General features: G+C 40.4%; 1 long non-coding RNA gene across 2 annotated transcripts in view; it reads right to left on the reverse strand.

The window, feature by feature from the left end:
• The window catches only part of LOC121044172 (uncharacterized), a 45,343-nt gene extending 23,559 nt beyond the window's left edge, over positions 1-21,784 (reverse strand). For both annotated transcript variants that reach the window (XR_005797188.1, XR_005797181.1), the window contains exons 1-2: positions 21,518-21,784; positions 20,474-20,576 (exon numbers count right to left, since the gene is read on the reverse strand). This is a non-coding gene — a long non-coding RNA (uncharacterized LOC121044172). The remainder of the gene's footprint in view (positions 1-20,473; positions 20,577-21,517) is intronic.
• Positions 21,785-25,957: the final 4,173 nt, after the last annotated feature.

A 25,957-nucleotide genomic window follows, 5' to 3' on the forward strand; every position in this document is an offset into this window, starting at 1 on the left:
TCAAGTCTGCCTTCTCCAATATCCTTACATTAGGCATAGTCACCACAGAGTCAAAAAAAAAAAAAAACAAAAAAAAAACATTTGGGAAGGTCAAGCTCTTTTATTAGAGTTGCATATAAAAACAACCTTAAAGAAAACTATTTTACATTCAGCTGCCAGTTGAAAAAATATCTTCAGAGTAACTCTAAAGTTTTGGCAGCTGTGAGACTAGCCATGGGTAAAACTGCAAAATAAATGTGATTTCTGTTTCCTCCTGTTTTGGCTTCGATGGGAGTGATACCAACCACCAGTATTTCACAGTTTAGAGTGATTTTCACAGGTGTCCGTTCACTCACTTCATCTCCCTACAGATGACAACCCCATGAACAGTCACTCCCGACCCTGAAGTTTGATGGTGTCCTGTTGTCTTTATACACTCTTGCTACCCTAATAGGATCCACATTCCAAGTCCCTCCTCTTCTTCCAGACACCCAAGACGATAAATTGCTAGAGCTAAAAGCACTTTGGAAATCTTTCAGTTGATGCTCTTCATTTCATCAATAAAACCTGGAACCTAGCATGGTTAGACAATGAGACCTACCTTTCCTATCTGTGCTTTGGATCCCACCATATCCAATCTTCTCAGAGACTTTGTGCTATTAGGTACTCCCTCCCTCTTCCGTAACTATAATTTTGCTTCACAGCTTTCCTTTCCAATTTCTATTTATATATGTTCAATGCTCCCACCTTTAAAAAAAACTTTCTTCCCACTCCTGGTTTCTGTTTCCCCATTCACAGTCCAATTTCCTAAAGGAGTTAACACTCTTTTCATATCATCTCCCCTCACTCAACTTCACAAGCCAATGTGGGTTAATGTCTCCCCTTATCACTCTTCCAAAACTGTTCCTTCAGACCAACAACTTAAGTCTGCTAAGTCTCTATATTCACTTTTCAATCACATTTTGCTTGATTTTTCAATAATATATGATAATACATGATACTGTTCAAATACTTCCCTCTTAAAATAATCTTCCATTGACTTCCTTGTTGCTACTCTCTCTTGGTTTTTCTCCAACTCAGTTTCAACATTTTTGGCTAGCCACCCCTCTCTGTCCAAACATTAAAGGTTAGAGTGCCTCAGGGCTTTATCCTGGACCATTTTTGCTTTAGCTTTTATTCTGTAAACTCTTCCTGGGATATTTTTTTCTGCTTCAATTTTTAATTGGCTAATAATTCTGAAATCACTTGCTCCCGAGCTTTATATATAAATGCCAACCCGAGGCCTCCACTTTGATGAGCTGTAAGAAATCTCAAATTCAACCTAGTCATATCATTTTCCTCCTAAAACATGCTCCTTCTCTTGTTTTTTATTTTAATTAATGGTCTTATTATGCACCCAATTGGTTAAGTAAAAAATCTGTAAAGCATACATCTCCGTCTTCTTGAATCCCATGTTATACATTCATCCTGTTATGCACTGAGACAATTAAGTGCCTACTAGGCAGTAGGCACCAGGCACTATTCCAAACAATCACTTCTAATTTATTCTGTTTAATCCATTCTGTTACCTAAATAGTGATCTAACTTGCTAAGTTCTCTCTTCCACCACTCCTATCATGTATGCTCCAGGTCTTACCTGAACTACTACAATAACCTAACTGACTATGCCACATTCACTCTCTTTATTCCTTTTTATTTTGTGTTGAATCCTCTCTATTACCAAGTCTTAATCATAGAAATCTTCAAAGAAATTTTACGATGAACAACGTACATTCCACAGTTGTTAACATTGTACTGCATTTCTTTATTTCAGTCTTTTGATATAATACTTTTATGAATATAAAACTATCCAAATTTTATCTATACTATTTGAAAGTAAGTTATAAATAACATTAGAATTTACCCCTATGACTTCAGGGTACACACCTTAAGAATATGGAGAATGTCTTGTATAACCACAATACCATGTCTAATAAAATTAAAAATAATTCCATGATATCCTATAATAGCCAGTCCATATTTCCAATTCCCCAGTTGCCCAATGAACGTCTTTTGTGGTTGCTTCCTCTACCTGGATTAACTCATTGCATTACATTGTTATATCTCTTTTAATTCTTATTTTAGAATTGTCTCCATTTTTGTATGACAACTGAATTTTTGTTAAGTTCAAGATAGTTACATTGTAGAATGTCCCACATTCTGAATGTGTTGGCTTATTTCCTCACTTTGAGATGCTAAATTTTAGCACTTGGTTAAGGTGTTGACTGACAGCTCTAGGCTCTCTTCATTGTAACTGTACATGTTTCCCTTTCCAATTTGAAAGTTATTTGTCAGGTGATCCCCAGCACCATGCTACTATCCTGTCCCCTCGACCTTCCATCCAATGGTTGAGCATCCATCCATGATCACTGGCTGCATCAGTTATGAAGCTGGGTGAATCTTTTCAAAATGTAAATCTGATCCTTATTTTTCTTCATTTTCCATTACTACAGAATGAAGTCCAAAACCCTTAGAATGCCTTCTGAGCCCCTTCAAAGTCTGCTTACCTCCCAAACTGTCCTCTCCTCTCTCCCCCCATCCCTCATTCCACACAGTCTACCCAAATTGGTTTTCTCTCAGTTCCTCTGCCTGGGAACGTCACACATCATGTTCCCTCACTTTGAACAGTAACTCCTACTCATTATTCAGGTTTTTTCTTACCTATTATTTCATAGGGGAAGCTCTTTCTTGACTCCCGGACAAGAATAGCTTCCTCCACAATATGCCTCATTGTACCCCATATGTGATCCTCATCAGCTTCAGAACTCCCATTCGATAGTGGCTGCACTGGTTATCCCACAAGCTAACAGAGGATCCTTGGGGAAATAGGAAAATTAGACTGAAAGTCCATATATCCTCCCTTTAGCAATGCATTTGACCTTCTAAATATCCGCTTTTCTATTCTTTATGTTTTGTTTTTTTGTTTTTTGGTTTTTTTTTAGAGGGGAAGAAAAACACATGACTTGAAGCAAAGCTGGAAGTCTCTGTAAAACCAGATAATAATGTTTTCTTTTAAGCTAATCTCTTTTGCAAAGCTGTGGATTCTGAATGTTCTGAGTAGGCAATAGAGGTTCTGGTTCTTTGAAGGGATAAAATATCCAAAAACAGTTTCACCCTGATTTTTAGCTCTAGGGAAAAGAAGAGAAGTTGTCTGATACACTTTCTGTGTAACTACTGTTGATAAAAAGGTTTGACCTGAAATTTCTGTCCCTCTGCTCCCTCCAGAGGAGGATTAAAGGGGAGATAAATGATAATGTGCTTAATTTTTCTTCTGGCAATTTCAGCTTCCATTAAATTTCACTTTTCGAGTTCTTTTAGCTGAGATTCTTACTGTTAACAGAAACAATAATTGCCATTATGATGATGATGGTAATATAGCAGCTGCACTTTTATACTTCCACCTGGAGAACATCAAAACTTAACGCATTATTATCATTTTAGGTAAGAGAACACATCTGTAGACTAACTCCTCTGGTAACAGTCAGGGTGTGTACCTCTGGGGCCAGTACTTTCAACCACTCAATCCTGCATGCCAATGGGTAGCCCTCAACCACATTAATAATACAGTGGCAGGCAACTTAGAAGCTACTGGGGCACCTGGGTAGCTCAGTCAGTTAAGCATCAAACTTGGGCTCAGGTGATGATCTCGTGGTTTGTGACTTCAAGCCCCACCTCGGGCTCTGTGCTGACAGCTCAGAGCCTGAAGCCTGCTTTGGATTCTGTGTCTCCCTCTCTCTGCCCCTCCCCTGTTCGCACACACACTCTCTCAAAAATAAATGACAGAAAGAAAGAAAGAGAAAAAGAAGCTACTAATTTACAACTTTTTCAATAAGAGATTAAGTCATGTCCATACTGCGTATATTCACGGCAAACCAACACTTTGGCCAGCAATAAGCAGGACGCTCTTCTACACATTTCTCACTTTTTTCCAGTTTCCCGTGCCCATCCTGAGGATGGTTTTCTAGACCCAGAGTCTACTTCTTTCCATTCCATCAGGTTCACAAAGAGAAGTTTCTCAATTCCTATTATTCCTCTTCACTACGCCCCTCCTGTGCCTCGTGGTCTTCTAGGGCAAAAATCTTGGCCAATTTTAGTAATGTACTTCACAGAGTCAGCCGCTGGATTTAAAAAAAGAAGGAGAAGAAAAGAAAAAAAGTCTTGGAGGACCAAGCAAAATGAGCTCTTGGTCGAAAATGACTGGTCCAAGTCTAGATGAGGGCAGTCCTTGACAAGAAAAAGATGGGAGGTGAGGCCTAAGTGTAAAGGAACCAGAGGCTATTGACCTTTTCCAACAGCCATATTTCAAGTTCGTTCTCATAAGCTTTTACTGAATCCATGCTCCTCGAAGCCTCCTCATCTCTGAGCTCCTCTTGTCTCTGAGAGGCCACTCACTTATGGCTGCAGATACTTGGGTATCCCTTTTAAAATAATGAAGGTCATTATTTGAAACATGGAATTAAACAGCCACACAAGGGATCCTTCCTCCATCATACTATTTGATCAAAGGTCACATGTCAAAGCCCACTGAAGACAAAATCTATAATCAATGAGTTAAGATAGTACTCTTATAATGAATCAGGTAGGTCCAATAGTCTTCATCATAAATTATTGAAAGTGCATGGAAAAGTATAGAGAAACTGAGTATAAAAATAACTAACTATATTAAATATTTAGAGAATGCTTACTACATATGTGCTTGGCTCTGAGGATAAAGGTCCCCATCCCTAAGGGACTAGTGGTCTTCCAGGGGGACAGATACACCAACAGTTTACAAAGCATCCACACATAAATAACTGTGTAATAATTTATGTGGGGTCACAATGATAGATTATCCCTGGGAGAGACACAAGAGAGTTCACAGCAGAAGTACAATATGGAAGGGGGCTTAAAGAATCAGTAGGAGTTGGTTAGGTTTAGCAAAACCAATGGCATTTGAGGACAGAAATGTAGCAATATATCATTTTTTGCTCAGCAATACTTTTCTGGGCAAGTTTTTCATCTTAGTTTCATTTCCCCATCCATAGCACATGGCACCTACCACACACCATCAGGTAATTTTGTTAATAGGTTTAAAATGAAGGTTCCATATTCAGTTAAATGACATGAGATGGGAAGAAAAATGTGCTACACAGGAAAGTCAAATATAGATAGCTTTATTAGATTGCATATAATTGAATAAAATCATTTGATGTGGAAAGGTTTGCCGTCTTTCCCTGATACCTTTTGCCTGATGATTTATTTCTTCTTTTCCTTTTCCTCAAGGAGAAAAAAGATGAAATTTCTGCTCTATGTAGCTTCTTGGGAAGATCACACAGAAGGAAGCACTATAGTCCCTGAGACCTGACTGCACCCAAGGGTCAGGAATATGTCATGGGGCCATAGAGGCATAGATAAGATTTGGTCTTAGAACAAAGATCCAAGCAGGGCCTGGATAGCATGGATGACAAAGTTCTTTGAGGTAGAACAATAAGAGACCTCCAGTTTGGTGGTAAAGGAGAATAGAAGCAAATAGGAGAATTTAAAATAGTTGCCATGAGGGGCACCTGGGTGGCTCAGTTGGTTAAGTGTCTGGCTTCAGCTCAGGTCATGATCTCACAGTTCGTGAGTTCAAGCCCCACGTTGGGCTCTGTGCTGACAACATAGAGCCTGGAGCCCACTTCAAGTTCTGTGTCTCTCCCTCTCTCTGTCCCTCCCCTGACTCTGCTCTCTCCCTCTCTCTCTCAAAAATAAACATTAAAAAAAATAATAAAATAAAATAGTTGCCATGAAACATATATTTGTATCCTTCTCATTGAGAGAAAAGGACAAGTAAACATTAGAATTTCTGTTGGGGTTTGGCTTGTGTCAATATGACCATGCTCTGACATTGACCTACATGGGGAATAGCTCCAAAAGTATTTCATATATAAGATATATAATTCTGTAGGGTTAATTATGCTTAGCAATATGGGAAGGAGACCAGGATGGGAATTTACATTTATTAAACACCTATCATATTTACCATATTTTAAGCATTTTGTTAAACATCTTACATATGTCTACATGTTCTACTCATATTGGGTTCCTTCACCTTACTTTCAGAGCTTCCCACTAGTGGGAGCCTCTAGCTGCTAGTAGCTGTTCCTGCTGCACCAGGTTTGTATACTGAGACTCCCAGTGCCAGACTTCCCCTCCACTCAACAATTTTGGGCTACAAGACATATCCGATATTTTTTAAAATCTCTATAAAAATGTGCCTACGTGTCAGTTCTCAGTTGGAGAACTGATGTACAATTTACATACTGTTTTCCCACAAGCCACTCCCCACACAGATGTAATATTTGTAAATATGATTGTACGTTAGATTCACCCTACCCATGCAGTGGTTATTTGCGCTTGGTCCCTCCCTACTAACAAATGAGATGTTTTCAAAGACTGAGAAAGTCCACCTCTATGTAGCCAGATGCAGTGGCTTCATGGGGACTTGCCACTGTCTCAGACAGCTTTACAGAGTGCTCCCCCTTTGTATTAGTTTCCAAGAGCTCCTGTAACAGATTACTACAAACTCGGTGGTTTAAAATAAAACCCAGAGTTTACTTCCTCCTTGTTCTAGAGCCAGAAATCTGAAATCAGAAGTGTGAGGGGAGCCTGGGTGGCTTAGTTTGTTGAGTGTCTGACTCTTGATTTCAGCTCAGGTCATGATCGCATGGTTCATGAGATCAAGTCCCACAATGGGCTCTGTGCTGATAGCATGGAACCTGCTTGGGATTCTCTCTAAATAAATAAATAAACATTTTTCCAAAATTAGAAAAAAAGGCGGGGGGCACCTGGGTGACTCAGTCAGTTAAGTATCCAACTTTGGCTCAGGTCATGATCTCATGGTTCATGGGTTCAAGGCCCACATCAGGCTCTGTGCTGACAGCTCAAACCTGGAGTCTGCTTTGCATTCTGTGTCTCCCTCTCTCTTTCTGACTCTCTCTCTCTCTCTCTCTCTCTCTCTCTCTCTCAGAAATAAGTAAACATTAAAAAAAATTTTTTAATTAAAAAAAAAGAAGTGTGAGCAGGGCCACGCTTGCTCTGAAGTCTCTAGGGAAGGATCCTTGCCTCTTCCAGCTTCTGATGGCTCCTGGCATTCCTTGGTATGTGGATCATAACTCCAATTTCTGTCTGTGTTTTCACATGACTATCTTCCCTGTATCTGGTAAAGGACACCAGCCATTGGATTTAGGACTCACCTTAAATCCAGGATGATTTCATCTGGAAATCCTTAACTAATTATGTCTGCCAAGACCACGTTTCTAAATAAGGTCATATTCTGAGGTTCTAGTTAGACGTCAATTTGCAGGGGACCCTATTCAACACTTTAACATCATCAAACCAAGGGGAGAAAACAAACGTCCCCCTGAACCCTCTCAAGACATGGCTCCATGTTTTTCTATCTACCTATCTCATGAGATGGCTTTGCATCAAGGCAGTTGCATCTTGCCCATTTGTTAACCCCTGATGGTCTGCAAAGAAGCTGCCTCCTAATATGCAGCTCAAACATTTTGTCTCCTTATTGCCTTTCATCATCTGTTTCCATGAGTCAATTTTGAAATGTCCATACAACCCAGTATACTCATGGATATTTTAAATTACTTTTCAACCTGTGCCTTCCGCAGGATGACTGATTTGTGAGTTTCTCACATATTGAGAATTGCTCTCTACAATGATTTTCCTCTAGTCCAATCTGCATTTTAATAAACTGGATTCTAGATGTGGCTCAGGTACCACCTGTTGTGTTCATTTTAAACACATTCTTGTATTCTTTGAGCCACTTTTCACTTTATGACAGTTTTCCCACTTCAGCCAATTTGAACTAAGCTTTCCAGGTGAGCATTGGAAAATTGGTAAAATCTATACCACTCTTGCTGCCTGAGTATAAAGTCCATGTTTTTTGAACATGAAGCCAAGACATACGGTCTAACCTGGATGAATGCACTCACTGGAACTGCATATGTGAAATCCAAATTTCTCTGGACAGTCAACTTGTCACAGGAGCCATCAAGAAACACGAAGACACATTTTGTGAAAAACAGCCAACTATAGTGCCCTTGCCTTCTGCAAAGACAAAAATACTTCCATGAAAAGAATATTCTCTCATCTCAGATCTCAAAATGGTCCACCAGATTTAGAATCAAAACTAAGACAGGAAATAGAAAAGGCAGCACAGTTCCAGAATAATTTGTTAGTAAAGCATTATTTGCCTTAATATGTACATACTTAATATTTGTTTTAATGTGTATAAACATAGCATTATCCCAAGATTTAATATAGGTGACTCTAAAATCAATTGTCTTACCAATGAAGGCTTATACAGATGCTTAAGCTTTAATCCATAAAGTGGCAAGGATATTCTAGACAATCAATTTAGTAATGCAATATATGCACATTAACGAACAAAGTAGACAGAAGGTTTCTGACTCATTGCAAAATGCAATATCTTTGCTTTTGTTTTTTAAAGGCACTTTTATAACTTTTCAACTCATAATTTATTTAAACATGTTCACTTTATTTTCTTAGTTAACAAGATATTATTAAATAAGGTAATTAGGCTATCTATTCAAAATATTTAATTTCCTTCTTATAAAAAGAATTTTTTAAAAAATCTGTTTGCCTTCCCTTCATCATTTTACAGTTATCTGAAAATAGCTTCTCATCTCTTTAGCTGCTTTTGGCTGAAAAAAGAAAAACATATTTATCTTTATTCATACTCTATTTCAGGTCAGGGTCCTCCTTCCTGAGTCTGCTAACAGCTCAAATGAAGTTCAGCCATTATCCTTTGGGCACAGTATAAGTAAATAAACACGATTCAAATAAAACAGAATTACCTGCAGGAAGTAACCTTTCTTTCTTTTTTTTTTTTAATGTTTATTCATTTTTGAAAGACACAGAGAGACAGATCACAAGCAGGGGTGGGGCAGAGAGAGGGGGAGGGCACAGAATCTGAAGCAGGCTCCAGGCTCTGAGCTGTCGGCACAGAGCCCAATGCGGGGCTTGAACCCATGAACCATAAGATCATAACCTGAGCCAAAGTCGGACACTTAACCGACTGAGCCACCCAGGCGCCCGAGGAAATAGCCATTCTAATGCCAGCAATAAACAGCTCAATCTCAAGTTTGTCCAGTCCTCCAATGCTTATATTTGATGTTTCATTCTTAACAAATCTCTATAAATGGATATACGGTTAAGATCTGGCCTCTCTGGGAAAAATCCACATTACTCTTCCCCTATACTCCCTTGCTCTGAACTCAGGCACATATTCAGATGGACACACTCCTGCCTTGCTCTGTTCCTGCTCTCCCATGTTCATTCCTCATGACTCCACAGTCCCTCTCATCCAATCCATCCCAGCTCACTCCCGGACAATCCCAGCTGCAAGAGTTACAAATACAAGTTGAGGGTCTCCTTAAGTCACACCATTGTCTCTGAGGCCTCACTTATGCCAAGCACCTACCTGGTAACAGGTCCCTCTCTAGTCACAGTGCTGGGCACAGTGCTCAGACCCAGGCAGGCATAGTGCTTTGCTCTATGATGACTGCTCTAGTTTGGGCACATGAAATGATCAGCTAAAAATGATCAGAGCATCAGGTAAAAATGAAAACTCTTTTTCCTTCTCTGTTTCCTACTAAAAGGATAGAAGTCCTGAATTCTGTGGCTTTGTTTCCTGACACATTTATAGCAAAAGGGAATGAGAGAGAGGATGCCAGAGATCAGGAGATAATGCCATGGATCACTCCCATGATCCAGTTGCCCTAGAGGATGCTCTCATTCTCTAGTTGGATACAAAAAACAATACATTCTCTCTTTTAGATTAAATGAGACTTAGTTGGATGTGTGTCTCTTACAACTGAAATAACCCTGTTATAAAAAGGGTAGGAATCTGGAAACAAAGTTGAGAATAAGCCTTAAGCACACTGTCAACTGGGACCAACTGGAGATTTAACCTTTTTAGGGGAGGTGAAGGTGGTGGTAATAACTGGAGAGGGAAATAGAGCACAAGAATGAGAGAGGAGAAGTCCAAATGGATCCCCAAACTAAGCACATTATTTTAAGTAGAGGTGGGTCAAGTAATCTCCAGAGTTCTATATCTCAGAGAAACCACAGGTCTGAGATAAATAAGAGATATGTGGCAGCAGATTATCACAGATTTGGTCTTTGGGAGACTGAGATTTTTATCATAAAAAATACCTGTTTAAAGGACTGAGATACCAGGCAATGACTTGGTACAGGAAAATGAGCCATGAGTAATTAGGAGTTGGTACACCAGAATCCTACTAGGCCAAAACAAAAGACCAGCTTATATAAATTCCTTTAGCCATTATATGCACTCCACCTAGGGGTTTGATTGACTCCATAATCTGGGATGGAATGAAATAAGTTGCAAGGACAGGTCTTTGAAGCCCCACCTACTGCAGGGAGAACATGGCAGAACTGAGAAAATCCCTTCCCTACCTTGCATCTCTAACAGCCAGTGAAAAGGAAGCACTGGATGTTCTGGTTATCTACTGCTGTATAACAAACCACCCCTAAATCATTTTCCTAGATCTCATGATCTTGGGGGTCAAGAATATGGGCAAGTCTCTGCTGAGCAATTCTTCTTCTCACTTGGAGTTTACTGGGATCACTTGTGCCTGGTAGCCTGTTTCTTAAGTCCTAGAAGACTCCAACAGCTTCACTCACATGCCCAAAACCTTAACAAGAATAACTGCAAGCCTGGGCTCAGCTGGGTCCCTCTCTCTCTTCATGCAGTCTCAGAGCCTCTCCCTGTGGTCCCTTCACTAGAGTAGTTGAACTTCTTATGTGGCATCTTAGAATTCCATGAGAGTACCGTAAAAGATACCTGTCTTCTCAAATGCCAGGTCCCAACTGGCAGAGCATCATTTCTATCATATTCTATTGGTCAAATTGACAGTGGCCAGTCCAGGTCCAAAGGGAGGAGAAATAAACTTTTGCCTTGCCATGTGAAAAGAGTCAAAGAATTTTTAGCCATTTTTAATCTACCGCAGAGTTCCTCCAGGACTCTTAAAAAGGTCACACACTTGTAATGGCTACAACTTTGGGGTGTTGCCTTGTTTTTATGTTCAACCTCTCCCTTCAAACCTCATGTCTATAAATTTCTTCAGGTGAGTTCAATAAACCCTCATTTATTCACTACTCACTAGAAGAGAATAATGTTCCAGAAACAGGGCTAGGCTCTGGGAATATAATGATAAGCAAGGCAGATGGATCATGTCTGCCTTTATGCAGATTACATTCTAATAGAGAGTATAAGAAAGGAAAAGCAATCACTATACTCTCTAGTAAGTTCCATGATGGGGTGTTTGGAGCATGGACCATGCTCCAGAAGAGGTGAAATATAAAGGGTGACCTACAAATGAATAGCGGCTAGCCAGACAAAGAGGGCAAGAGATTCTGAGGCAGAGACAGCAGTGTGCAAAGGTCTGAAGTTTTTATAGACAGCTCGTGTCAATATGCTTCTAGAATAAAGTGGAAAAGGCCTGAGGGGTACATAAAGGACAAAGGAGTTGAAAGAGGAGGCTGGAGAAGTAATCAGAAGCCAGATCAAAAAGAGCTTTATAATCATTTTAAGAAACCAGGACTTTATTCTTAATGTGGAAATCCAAGAATAATGGAGAACTGAAGGATTTAATCAGAGAAAAAGGCATGGTTAGATTTGTGTTTTTAGAAGCTCTGCCTGGCTGCACTAGCGGGAATACTTTGGATGGTGGCAAAGGTAAAAGCGAGAAGAGTGGCTGGTTGTGCAATAATGTAGGTGAAAGATCATGGTAGCCTGAATAGGGTAGTGCAGTCAGTGTAGGAAAAAAAGTGGGTAGTAGTTTTGAAAGCTATTTAGGAGGACACATCAATTGGATTTGGTGACTGGACGCAGACACTGAGGGAGATGAAAAAGGAAAGGCTGCCACCAAGCTTGTGTTTTAAGTTTTTGGGAAGATGATGGTGCTATTCACTGAGGCAGGGAACACAGGAGAAGCCTCGGGTTTAGAGATGAGAGTCTGTATTTTGGATGCACTGAATTTGAGGTACCAATGAGATATCCATTGAGATGTCCTGTAAGTAGTGAGAAGAAACCCTTCAAAGGAGGTTTTTAAAAGGCATGGCCAAGGGAGTTAAAGAATAACAGAAAAAGTTAATGCCACAGAAACCAAAGGGAATTGTTGTTCAAGAGTGAATACAGTGATCAGCAGTTTCAAATGCACTCCCTATTCCCGAGGCACTGAGCTAGAAAATGGGGCCCCAAAATTACTAAGACATTCTTCCTGCTCTGGGAAAACTATTGTGCTATTTCCTGTGTCTGCTCCCTAACTTCACTCCTTTGGTGCAGAGATTTTTATCTTTCTCCCCAGAATGCTCCTGCAATCTGGAGTCCTGGCCCAGATTCCAGTCTTTATGGCATGGTACCCATCATGTGAACTCTTACTGTTTCTTACAAAACATCATTGCTGTGGTGCTTGACTTCTCACTGCTAAAAATTGTCTACATTCCTTCTACTTGATTGGGGTCTGTTGTTTCCAGACATCTGTTAGGATCTGGTAAATTTTGTTTCTAATTGAGTGCAAAGACTAACTATTCCTTCCACTGCCCCTACCTGACATGAGCCACTTGTTCTTATATACAGAATAATTCCAAATGGGATGTTCATAAAATGGAGAACCTGTATTCTTAAGGATAAAAGTTCAAGAGGAGTCTCAAGACTTGTTTTCAGCCAAGAGTTTTCTCCTTGCTCTAATTCTGGCAGCTCTTTTGGATGTCCCTTTAAGGTACTGTGAAATTTCTTACTTCTTCCAGAGGACATTTATCAGCAGGGTATTGACCCTGCAGTATCTTTGGTCAGGCAGGTTTCATTCAGTACAAGAGTTCTCAGCCATTCCTCCTGTTATATGTTATATATTAGACTCTTTGTGGGGTAAGAAAATCAGGGCAGACCATGGAATCATCTGTTCCTTGATACTGCAATATCACCTGGCAGATGGAACCTTATGGCTGGGCTTAGGAGGAAGGCATTCTTTCCTGCCATTGGCAGGAATGTAGGGCAGTTTCTTTCTGGCTCATAAAGTTGTCCTTTGTAAACACTATAATTTTGGCTGTCTAGTCCTTTCTCGATTTTCCATGCTAAAAGAAGCTGAGCCTTGGCATAGATAACGCACAATATACTACTTGGATAATAATTGGGGAACATATTATACTGGATGATTTTTTTTTGGTAATAGATGTGATTTTTTCCATCTATGCTTTGCCTAGACTGGTATTAAATGGGCACACAGCCACTGACAGCAGTTTTATGGAAAGAGGGGAGGGTATTGAATAAAAGCCAGTGTACAATGTTTCAAATTTCTGTTAAAAATTTACATACAGTTTATGAAGTGCTGATGATGCTTTTAATCCAACAACACATAAGGGAATTTAATTAAGGCGCAATTCGGCACGTATCAACTATTTAAAAAGAGCGGAGTCACATCATACTGGAAGGTGACCTTCAAAAGGGTATCCCATAAACCCAAATTTGCAATCAGAGTTATTTTTAAATTTTATTAAATTTGTACAGTAAATTCTGTCTTTCTGATTAAGGTTTACTTTTATATAAGTAAATGGAATAGATATTGCCTGTTCAGAACAGGCACATTTTCTTTACAGTTAATATAGATCGCTACTCCTCTGGTATTCCAGATCCTCCTCCATACTCAAATTCTCATAGTTGCCTTGTATTTCCAGGTATTGAACAAAAACAGAAGCCTTTTAAGTCTTAGAATAAAGTTAGCCAGGCAACAAACTTGTACAACTTCAGATACGCATAAGTTAGCAATCAGTGGAAGAGCAAGAGTACCCAACTATGGCTCATTTGCAGGAGATTCACATGGTCCTTTCTTGTACCTTCTGGATCTCACCAAGCCCTATCTCAGAGCTCCTCACTGGATGGAGGAAAATCATACTTATGCTTATTTGCTTCCAGCTGGCTTGCTGGTCAAGGGATGGCCTGCATGAAGGAATTAGCACAGAAGTCCCAGTTCAATGTGGTGGTAGTACATAGCTGGAAACAACTGGCAGTTAAGTTCACCCCACGTGAACTGAAACATAGCCTATATAATATACAATTCTGTGAAATGATGGCATGGCAAACACAGGGGAACTAAATATGTTATGCATGGTAAAATAAGATACAACATGATTATAGAAGGAGCCAATCTGGATGTTATTCACAACATGAGTGAATTTTAGTTTATCTCTTTACACATCAAAAGGAGCTTGCATCAAATTGATTCCAGGAACAGCCTCAGAAAAATATCTCTAGCATATCTCTGTTGTGCTAGAACACTGAAAACAAAAATATGACACATTTCAAAGAAACTCCTTCTTACTCCAAATCCGCCACTCATCCCAGGGACTACATTTTTATAGGACTGTCTGTCCTTAGTTTATTTTTTAAATTTTTTTTTCAATGTTTATTTATTTTTGGGACAGAGAGAGACAGAGCATGAACGGGGGAGGGGCAGAGAGAGAGGGAGACACAGAATCAGAAACAGGCTCCAGGCATCAGGCCAGAGCCTGAGGCGGGGCTCGAACTCACAGACAAATCTCAGTCCAAAATGCTTCATCTTCAGCTATCTCATTTTCAAACTGAACCTCAGTAGTATTTTCAATCTTTTCACAGATGGAGCCAAATAACATCCTAGAAGAATTTAATCCATATTTTCGTTTTGTTGTTGTTGCTAGAGGCAGAAAAGCATAGTGGGGAATCGTGGACTTTAATGCAGACAAGTGCAGATGTGAAACCTTGTGCTTTCACTTACTATATATGTGACTGCACAATCCTCTCTGTGACTCTAAGCTCCAGTATTTCCATTTATAAAATGGGGCTAATAATATCTATTGCATAAGGTTGTTGTGAAGATTATATAATATATTTTAAGTTGCTGATATCAACCAAGCCACTGGTCCTCAAACTTAATTTGCATAAGAATCACTTTAGGACCTTGATGAAAATAGCAGTGCATTCAGAGGCTCTGATTCAGAAGGTCTGGGGAGGAGCCTGAGAATCCCCATCTATTAACAAACACCTCAGATAATTCTGTTTCCAGTGTTCCGAAGAGCTTTTCATGACGAACTCTTAATGGATGTTAATTCCTTTCCTTTCCCTTCCAGTAAGCTATTCCTAGCCAACTACAGGAATTGGCTTTTGGAGTCAGACATTGTCCCCAACCAGCCGTTATTTCAGAACTTCTCTAAGGATCTCAAAGCCCAACTCTATTCCACTGTCAATATCTGACCTCTTGCTGATAATACTCAAAGAAAATAGAAGTCATCAGATGGGAACTGTGCCATTCCTAGAGACTGACCCTTTTTTCATTCATCCAGTTGATGAATATTCATTAAATGCCTGACATATACCAGGCACAATTCCAAGGCAACTGTCAGCAAACTATGGTCCATGAGCCAAATCCTGCCTGCTGCCTATATTTGTAAATAAAGTTTTATTGGCACAGAGCCTTGTTTATTTATTTACACATTGTCAATAGCTGCTTTTGTGATACAAGGCAGAGTTCAAGAGTTTTGATCAAGACTGCACGGCCCTCAAAGTCTAAATTATTTACTGTCTGGCCTTTTCAGAAAATATTTGCAGACTTCTGTTCTAGAGATGGATTTGGGGACATAATTTCCCTTTTTAGTCTGTATTTCTTATTTGATATCCCTAAATGTTTAGCACCCCTTTTCACTTCAAAAAGTCCCATCACTGCAACCTTGCAACTTCCTTTTCTACTTCAGAGCCAACAAAAAGAATATCCTCAAACATAGTGCTTTGAGGGAAAATTACAAAGTTCAACATTTATTTCATCAGGTCATGACTGAAGTACATATGAGTCATATCGGTTTAGACCCTTTACACCGAAAACTAACTTTGGCTAATGTAAACACAACCTGGAATTTGTTGGAGGTGTATTTAGTAGCTACTATTCTGAATAAGCCAGAATTCCAGAACCAATTCAGGAATAAGGGCAAACCCAAAGCCTTAAGCCCAAAGCCTTAAGGAACTACTTAACCATGGAGCTTAGGTATCAAGGTAATAAATGACTGGATTGGACAGTTCACATATCTTTCCGTCAAACCTCAAAGTCCTAGAGGAAAGTGTCTGATTAGCCTGTGTTAGATCCATGTCCATCCCCCAGAGGCGGACAGGACACCTTGACTTCCTCCCCACCAAGAGTACCTACAATGCCAAGGAGGAAATTCCCCCCAGAAGAGAAAGAGGGGTGCTAGTAGGAAAGAGTCATAATTTTAGTAGATGAGAAAACATCCAATGCCCATTAGCAATCCTTTGAGAAAGAAGACGTGGAAGTTTACATTCTATTTCCAAAATCTATTTCAGGCTTAGATTGAAAAAGTAATAAGATATCTGAAAGGAGGTGTTTTACAGAAAGCTTACCTTTACATCAAAATCACCCCAGATTCCATTTAAAACTTGATTGTTTCATTTTTTACCTTTCCAGAACTCCTTCTCACCTACTCCTCACACTCTGCAGTCTATGTAGTGACTCTTAGAGCAGTGCTCTTTACCATGAACCTGTCTCAATGTTCATAATGCTATCTCTCCCTCTCATCCTGATTGAGTCCTAGAAGACATGGTGATTGCTAATTATTAATGATGTATTTTGCCAAGTGAAATAACTCAGAGAAAGACCAATATCAGATGATTTCACTCACACGTGGTATTTAGGAAATGAAACAGATGAACATGGCGGGGGGGGGGGGAAGAGAGAGGCAAACCACAAAACAGACTCTTAACTATTGAGAACAAACTGAGTGTTGCTGGAGGGAAGGTGGGTGGAGGAACAGGTTAAATGGGTGATGAGTATTAAGGAGGGCACTTGTGATGAGCACTGGGTGTTATATATAGGTGATGAATCACTAAATTCTACTCCTGAAACTAACATTGCACTAGATGTTCCATATAGCAAAGTTGCAGTCCTTCTAATTATCAGTATCTACCTATGCCTAGATGTTAACTAACTGGAATTTAAATAAAAACCTGAAATTTAAAAAGTTAGTAGGGAAGTGGCATAATAAATAAAACATCTACAAAACCAATAAAAAAGAAAGAAAGAAAGAAAGAAAGAAAGAAAGAAAGAAAGAAAGAAAAAAGAAAGGAAGGAAGGAAGGAAGGAAGGAATAAAGAAAGAATATATACTGCCTACATTTCTCCTAAGTCCCCTTTTGATCAAGATACAAGATCACTAACTAGGGATATTAATGGAGTCAATAGCTAAGTTTGCTTTTCATTTACTTAACAAACACTTAATTCTTTAATGTGTGTCAAATATTGTCCTAAGCCCTTTACAGATATTAATTCATTAACAACACTGAGAGGTAGGTACTATGGTTAACCCATTTTGTACATGACCAAACTGAGTAAAAGAAATGTTAAGTAACTGAGTAAGAAAATGACTGGGGTCACATGGCTAGTAAGTGACAGAATCAGTGTTTCAATACAGGTAGTCTGGCTCCAAAATTTTTCTCCCCAAACCATGCCATCACCTGCACATTGCAAAGCTAACCGAACCACAAACAGATTGAAGACATGACATCGACCCCACTATCAAATAAAGATCATGAACAGTTTAATTCTCTGGAGGTCAGCTTTGTGGAGTTCCATATAGCAAAGTTGCAGTCCTTCTAATTATCAGTATCTACCTATGCCTGACTCAGTTAAGTGATTCTGCACCTTAGTGTTCTTTATTTTTTCATTTATTTACTTATACAACAAGTATGTACAGACAGTTCTGTATCCAGGCAGCCCTCAAGGTGTTGGGACTACAAAGAGGCATAAATTTGCGATACTGGAAGACGGGTATCTAATCCAGCCCTGAAGAGGTCAAGGGAATGTTCTTGGAGGAGAGACCCATAAACTTCATGGAAGCTGACCATGTAGGGAAGACAGGATGATTAGGGGAGAACAGACTCCTGGAATGGGGAACTCGTGCCTAGACCCTTAGGCAGGGAACTACAGATTGAGTACAGCCATGATTCAGGAAATGTCTCACACTAGAGTCTAGACCTGGATTGTTTGATTTGGTACCCACTTGTCACAGGTGGCTATTTAAATTAATTCATTTAAATTAATTACAATTAAAATTTAGTTTCTCAGTTGCACTAGCCATATTTCAAGTGCCCAATAGTTCCATGTGACTAATGGCTACCATATTGGACACTACAGATAAGGGAAAATTCCATTTTCACAGGAAGTTATGTTTAGACAGCCCTGGTCTAGACTGTCAGCATGTGATACTGTTTAGAAATGTTAATTTTCAGGGCACCTGGGTGGCTCAGTCGGTTAAGTGTCTGACATCAGCTCAGATCATGATCTTACAGTTAGTGAGTTTGAACCCCACATTGGGCTCTGTGCTGACAGCTCAGAGCCTGGAGCCTGCTTCAGGTTCTGTCTTCCTCTGTCTCTGCCCCTCCCCCACTCATGCTCTGTGTCTCTCTCTCAAAAATGAATAAACATTGAAAAAAATTAAAAATAAACGAACAAGCTTAAAAAAAAAAGAAATGTTAATTTTCAAGTCAAACCTTGTAACTAATAAAACAAAATACCTGGGGATGGGTCCTGAGAATCTGAATTTTTAACATGTCCCCAGGTAATTCTGACTGGGAGCCAGATGTATAAACTGTAGAAGAAATCCAACAATTGATGGAACTGGTCAGGGAGGCAGAGTCAGTCTGTTAAAAGCCTTTGAACACTAAACTAAGGGGCCAGGATTTAAACCTGAAAACTCAGGGATTGTGTGAGAGGAGAGAAGGCAGAGATACAATTAGATAGCACCCTCCAAACTCTTCTCAGCTCTGCAGCCAGAATGGTCTTCGCAAAACTCAGATCTCCTCTTATCAACAAACTTCATCTGGCCAGCCTTTCTACAGCTTTCAGCTAATAACTAAAAGCTCTAACATGACCTGCAGCCATCGGTCTCTTAAGGTTCTTTTAGATCCTGCCCCTCTCCTCCTCCCAACCACACCATGACCCCTGTGGTGCTGGCACCCTTCTCACACTTGGTCTTCAAAACCCTATTCATTGTTTGCAGCTGTCCATTAAGGACATTCCCCTTGAAGGCAGAGACCATGTAGGGTTAACGGATCAATGTCTGACCAGCACCCAGTAGAGTGCCTAGCTCATGGGAGGTGTTTCACAAATATTTGTGTGATGAATGGATGAATATTTCAGAAAGCTCATTGGCAGCAGGGTGAAAGATGAATTGGGGTCAGGCTGAGAGTGGCAAGGCATGAAGCAGTAAAGCCAAGCTGGGAGAGTGTTGCAATAGTCCAGGTGAACGGTAACTGTGATCCAAACAGGGGCAGTGGCAATGAGTATGGAGAGGTGGGGACAAATTTAAGAAAGAATAAAAAGTTAGAATCAGCAAGAACTGTAGAATCTGCCTCAAGGTGAATCTGCATCGACTATCATTTTCTCTCTTTAATCTTATACTCCCTTAACCCCACCCTTTCTAGATGTCCATGGTTCCTTTGCTTTGATCCACTACCTTTCAGTTATTCTTATTTCCAATAGGCTGTTTTGTCCTCTACTACTTTGGAATAAATGTGTTTCCTCAAATGCTCAGGGCCATTAACCATAGGGATCTGCAGTGAAGTTTTCTCACTGGCTCTCTCAATCTATAAGCCAGAGTTTTATTTTTCTGCCAAAAAGAAGGAGAACAAAACTCAACAGGAAGCTCGTTCGTCCAAAAGCAGAACATCTGACAAACTCTGGGCTTGCTTTCTCTGGAAATGTCAGATCTCTGAAGACAGAGAACTATTGAAAAGGTTGTCCAAAGGTTGTTCAAATCTGCTTTCACCCACTCCTCATTCTGCTACAGCCCAACAGCCTATAAGGAGGTAATGTGACTTATACTATGAACGGCTTTAAGTTCCAAATCCTGTTTTATCTCTATTTTGCCCTGCTTTATCACTCAGGATTTGCATAATCAGTCAACCACATCAGTTACACTCTTCTCTACAACACTACAGCCAGCACAGAGGAACCATACAATGTTACATTTTGTTACACTACCCTCTGTCACTCTTGGACTACTCCATGTGTGTGTCTGACCTTCCCACTTAATCAGGGTCTGGAAGTGCCTGCCTCTGTTGTCTCCCCTCCCTCACTCCAAGTAAGTAAGTAAGCAACCTCTCAGTAAATCATTCCCTGATGTTAACAAATTGAATTGCTTTTGTTTTCTCCAGAACACTTCAAAATTTCCTAATCTCTCTGCAAAACAGAATAACCATTCTCTGAAATAGCTACCATGTCCACTCATTTTGATTTACGCTTTAATTTGAATACACGGCCTCTTCACCATCTCCAAAAATTTCCACATCTTTTCCCATTCTGATGTGCACAAATATATTTCATTCACTCATCCCTACTCACCTAGCTTGGACTCTTCCTTTAGGATGGAGCTTCTTGGAATTCTCATTGCATTTGGTGATGTAGGAGGACCCTAGGCTCACCTTTCCCCACAGACAAATGGAACCTGCAGCAAAATATGAAACAACTTCCTCTGAAAAGAACCTAAAAACTATGTGATCATACCTAATTGGACAAAGGACAGAAGGCCCACATCAAAGCTGGTAGGAGAGCCTGGGACACAGTCTCACCATAGGCCCTACCCCCAGGTGGCTACCACAGTCAGGGGGGATCTCAGAACCTGGAGCTTCTCTCCCTGAGAAGAAAAGGGTTTGAACCCCACATTGGGAAACCCCAACTTTTAAGACCTGTACCTGAGAGGCAAGCCCTCAAAACATCCAGCTTTAAAAGCCACTGGGGCCCATATCCACCAGGCCCACAAGACTATAGCTCTCTGACAAATAGCTCTTATAGGGGTCACCTGCTGGGACTCACTCTCCCCACAGCTTGGCAAAGAAGCAGCAGATCTAGATGCCCAGACGTTATGTGAAAAGGCTCATTTGTTAACCTCAAAGTGATGGCCTGAGGAGCAGGCATCTAATTTAGCACTCATCTAGAGGCCTGCCGGCTGGTGGGCAATATCTTCAAGCTCTCCCCTGGCCTCACTCTAGCTAGCAGGCACCCTCTTTATTATTCTATTCTATTCTATTCTATTCCATTCCATTCCATTCAAAATATTTCTTGTTTTTATCCCTAGGCTCCGCCCCCCCTCCTACTTTTCCCCCCAGGAAACATCTATATACTCTCCCTCTGCCTCATTTCAGCTGGTGGACTCCAACTTCACGCTTTCCTTCTGCCACACTCCAGAACACTAATATCCTCTGAGGGGAGCTTTTAGACACACCTGGTGCCCTGGTTTTTAACGGCTGCTTCCCAGGGATCACTAAGTGATTGCCTGGCTCTGGGTCCTGTGGGACTATAAGCATCCGAGAGTTCTCGGCGGACCCCCAGGGCACTGCGCAGACAATGGACTGAAACATACCCCGTCTTATTGTGAAAAAAGCTTACTTGCTTGCTCTGGAGCCTAAGCCTGAGGGGCCAGCTTCCGGTTTGGCACAACTAGAGGCCTACAGGAGCCCGTGCAGGGAACAGAAGGTCAGCCTTCTGTACCTCACTGTAAGTAGGTACAGCTTTTTTAGGTGGGGAGGATTTGATGGGATCTTGAGACGGATAAAACCTCCACTGGGTCTAGGGCAATCCTCTGGAGAGTTCTCCTAGGGCAACACCCAAAGCAGCTGGGGGGAGAGGTTCACCACCATTGAGGGAGTTCCGGGTGGAGCATCTACTGACTTCCACTGTGGCGTAAATTCTCAGTGGGGCAGTGTTCCCTCAAGGGGGTGAATTAGTTCCTGCAGGGTGTGGGAAGGGGAAACCTTCGGCATTACAATGGTTTGTGTCTCTCCAGCCACACTATATAGACAGATGTATAGTAAGTATATCTATGGTATGAAAATTTTATGGGAAGAGAACAGTTAGGAAAAAGTGTCTGAAAGGGGCACTTTCAAGGGGCAGACATATAATGAGAAATAAATATGTTGAGAAACACTGCAGTACAGAGTATAAATTATTTGTTCTCTAAAGTCCTATCCACTGATTGCTATATCATTAGTTATACAGGTGTTCATATTTATTTTTCTATTCCCTTCAGTGCATACAACAGGAGCATGTAATAAATAGCACTTGTTCCCTATTAGTGGAATTTAAACAGCGATGCAGTCCCAGCAGCTGCCCCAGGTTGTGAGGAAATTCCCACCTGGGTCTTTTTAGCTCCTCCTTGACTAGAAGGTAAGGTTTTCCCCCACATGCCTTTATCTCCAACCAAAGTGTTTAAGTTCAAAACCTTCAGTTCAAGGGCTAAAAATATCCAGTGTTAATAAGGAATCCACCAACTTCATTCATTCTACTCTACTTCCTGGTCTTGAAAGAAGTCTTTCTTCCCCACTTCCTCTGCTTCTTTCTGAGTTTCATTAAGACTTCCTCTTTACCCCCTTTCTACCAGCTTCCAGTGTTGACTAATCTTTCAAATCTGAAAAAAAAAAAAAAATGGCTCTGCAAACTTGGGCCTACATCTCTCAGCTCCAAACCCATCTTTCCACACTCTGCTTTGCGATGCTGCAGCCAGGACTCTGAACTGTGTCTCACCTGTGCTTGATGGCTCCCAGTCTGGTTTTGCATAATCAGATGTACTAACTAAGGGGATGCTAGTGACAGGCAGAAGGAGAAGGGACATGCTCCTTCCTGAATGTTTGCTGTTGCTATCAGTGTCATTTCAGCGACATCTTGTCACCTAGGCAGTGGCAGGTGATTCTGGTTTCCAATATTTTCCACACTCATAACTAACCTCAGTGTACCCTTAAGATACAAGCAGATGGCCCAACACCATCTCCACAGTGGTTTTGGTCTCAGCTCTGTGAGCCCCTTTTCCAAGCACAAGTTCCAACCATTCCCCTTTGATCTTCCCGCAGCTACTACCTCTGTGTCACCTCACTGCTGCTTTTTTGCCTTTCGCATCTTCCGATTCCTTATATTAAATTCTCTCTATTAAAACTACTGGTGTGATTTATGTTTTCCTGACTAGACTCTGTTGTCTGAATATTAATCCATTGCTTTTGGTCCATGAGTTCTATGAGTTCTTCTGATTCCTTCCTTGTTTTTGTTTTGTAAAAACTCAGAGAAGATGGGTTATTGGCCTTCAGAGACCTGAGAAAGAAAGCTGACGAGAAGGGACATGCACAAAAAAGGAACAGAATCATGCTTCGAGACACTGACCACAGAATTATGCGTAAGTCCCAACCCCTATCACCTGCGAATGTGATATCATTTACAAATAGGGTCTTTTTCAGATGTCATCAAGGTCATACTGGATTAGGACAGGCTATAAGCTAATGACAAGTCCTTATAACAAGAAGGAAATTGGGACACAGAGAGAGACATGTGCAGAAATGGCCATAACAGAGACTAGAATGATGCATTTGCAAGCCGAGGAATGTCAAAGATTGCTGATAACCACCATAAGCTGAGAGAGAGGCAGGAAGAATTCTTGCTTAAAGCCTTCAGAGACAGCATAGCCTTGCTGACCTCTTGATTTCAGACTTTCAGCCTCCAGAACTGAGACAGAATATATTTCTGTTATTTTCTTCTTTCTTTCTTTCTTTCTTTCTTTCTTTCTTTCTTTCTTTCTTTCTTTCTTTCTTTCTTCTGTCTTTCTTTCTTCTTTCCTCTTTTTTTCTTTTCCTTTGTTTTTTGAGAGAGAGAGCACATGCATGAGAGCAAGCGGGGCAAGGGGCAGAAGGAGAGAGAGAATCTCAAGCAGGCTCCACACTCAGTGTGGAGCCTGATGTGGAGCTCGATACCATGACCCTGAAATCAGGACCTGAGCAGAAACCAAGGGTCAGATGCTCAAACAACTGAGCCATCCAAGTGCCCCTATTTCTGTTGTTTTAAGTTACCAGGTCTGTAGTAATTTGTTATCAGCTCTAGGAAATTAATAATTTTTTTTTTTTTACAAAAAAGCATTTGTTTCTTATGTGTGTGATTCAACATATCTATGCAAATAAGCTCTTTAATTTAGGAAACAATTTTCACTTTCACAAAAATGACAATGAAACTAATATTAATTCCTGCTTGTATCCTGGTTCTGAACAAGTGATCCCTAATCATAACACTTAAAATAGACCTTTTTGGCCTAAACATTATACATCCTGGCATCAGGCTCTTATGTAATTCCTTAAGCATCGATACTAAACATGCACTTAACTATTTCTTTATTCACAACCTACAAGGACAATGCAACGTTTTACTTATAGAGGCAGGCAGACACAAGTTAGCCATTTTTAGATTTTGCCAATTACTTCTTTTTAAATGAGTTATTAGAAAATTATAATTAATTAGCCAAAGACATCCTGTTAACTTTGTTATTCTCCCCTAACAGGCCCTTTTGGCAACAAAAAGGCAAGAAGAATTTTGACCTTGAAAGAGAGAAACGTGTTCCCAAAGTAGTTTTGCGTTGTTAATGAATGGCAAACTTTGGGAATTTTCTTCCATTTCGGTCAAACCAAACTTGAAATAACTAACAGTCAGTAACTGTAATCAGATCCTCAATTATACCAGGATGAAAACATATTTCACTCAGGATACTGAGGCCATTAGGATGTCAGACTCCCAAACCGCTTCTTTCCGACTGTAAATCCACGGACTCTGGTTTCCAGCCCATTTTATGAGTTAACTTGCTGAAGCATCATTTCCTTTGTTCTTCTTCTAGCCCCACCGATAATTCTGCCAGATGGTAGAAGACATGAAGACCATGGCAAGCTCTCTTTGTCCTGGGAAATAGGCTACGAATCATTTTCTTTTAAATAGCTATATTTCTTCCCATATTCTCTTTACCACTTTCATTGAGGCCTGCCTTTAAGCCATCAAAACATTCAAGTAGAAGTCAAAGCTGACTTGACTCTTTGTCACGCTAGTCCTCCTCTGTCTACACCTTGGGTGTTCTCCAAGCCCCCTAGAAAGGAAGGCAGTTCATCTTTCTTTACATTTCTTTGGGTCACTCCTTTGTTTTATTCTTTCCCGTGTGTGTGTGTGTGTGTGTGTGTGTGTGTGTGTGTGTGTGGTGGGGAAGCACCTTAGTGCAGTAGCCAAGCACATAAGCACATAGGCTTTGAAGTAAAAGAAGAGACGGGTTCAAATTCTGACTCTGCCAATTATTAGCTGTGTGTCTTCAAGCAAACCATTTAAATTTCTATGAAACCTATTGTCCTCGCCTATAAAGCAGGACTATCTAAAAAGTAACAGTAGGGGTGCCTGGGTGGCTCAGTCGGTTAAGCTGCCGACTTCAGCTCAGGTCACAATCTCACGGTCCGTGAGTTCAAGCCCCGCGTCGGGCTCTGGGCTGATGGCTCAGAGCCTGGAGCCTGCTTCCGATTCTGTGTCTCCCTCTCTCTCTGCCCCTCCCCCGTTCATGCTCTGTCTCTCTCTGTCTCGAAAATAACTAAAACGTTAAAAAAATTTTTTTTTTAATAAAAAAAAAGTAACAGTAGTCGTAGTACTAAAGTAACAGTGCTATCTACTTAGGGTTGTTTTTGAGGATCAGTGAAAAATAGACCTAAAGTGCTTAGCCCTCTTAATATAATAAGTAACCAAAAATAAATAAATAAATAAATTTGGCTCCTGTACTCCTTTGCTTGATATTTAGCCAGAGTCCCAATCAGATTAGACACAAGTAAACTCTTACACATCCTATATTCCAGTGGCACCTAACTACTAAATCTCAGGGCAAATGAAAACTCCAATTTTGTTCCATTGATCATAGCATATCCATACAAAAGCACTGTCGGTACATGGAAAATGAATGATTATCGACTGCATGGAACAGTGAATAATTATAGTAGGTTGAATGCCAGCTTTTAAAATACACTGTATCTATACAAAAGACACGTGGGAGGGAAA

Source organism: Herpailurus yagouaroundi, unplaced genomic scaffold, assembly GCF_014898765.1.
Source record: "Herpailurus yagouaroundi ecotype Mexico unplaced genomic scaffold, PumYag 29, whole genome shotgun sequence".
In the NCBI taxonomy this organism is placed as follows: Eukaryota; Metazoa; Chordata; class Mammalia; order Carnivora; family Felidae; genus Herpailurus; species Herpailurus yagouaroundi.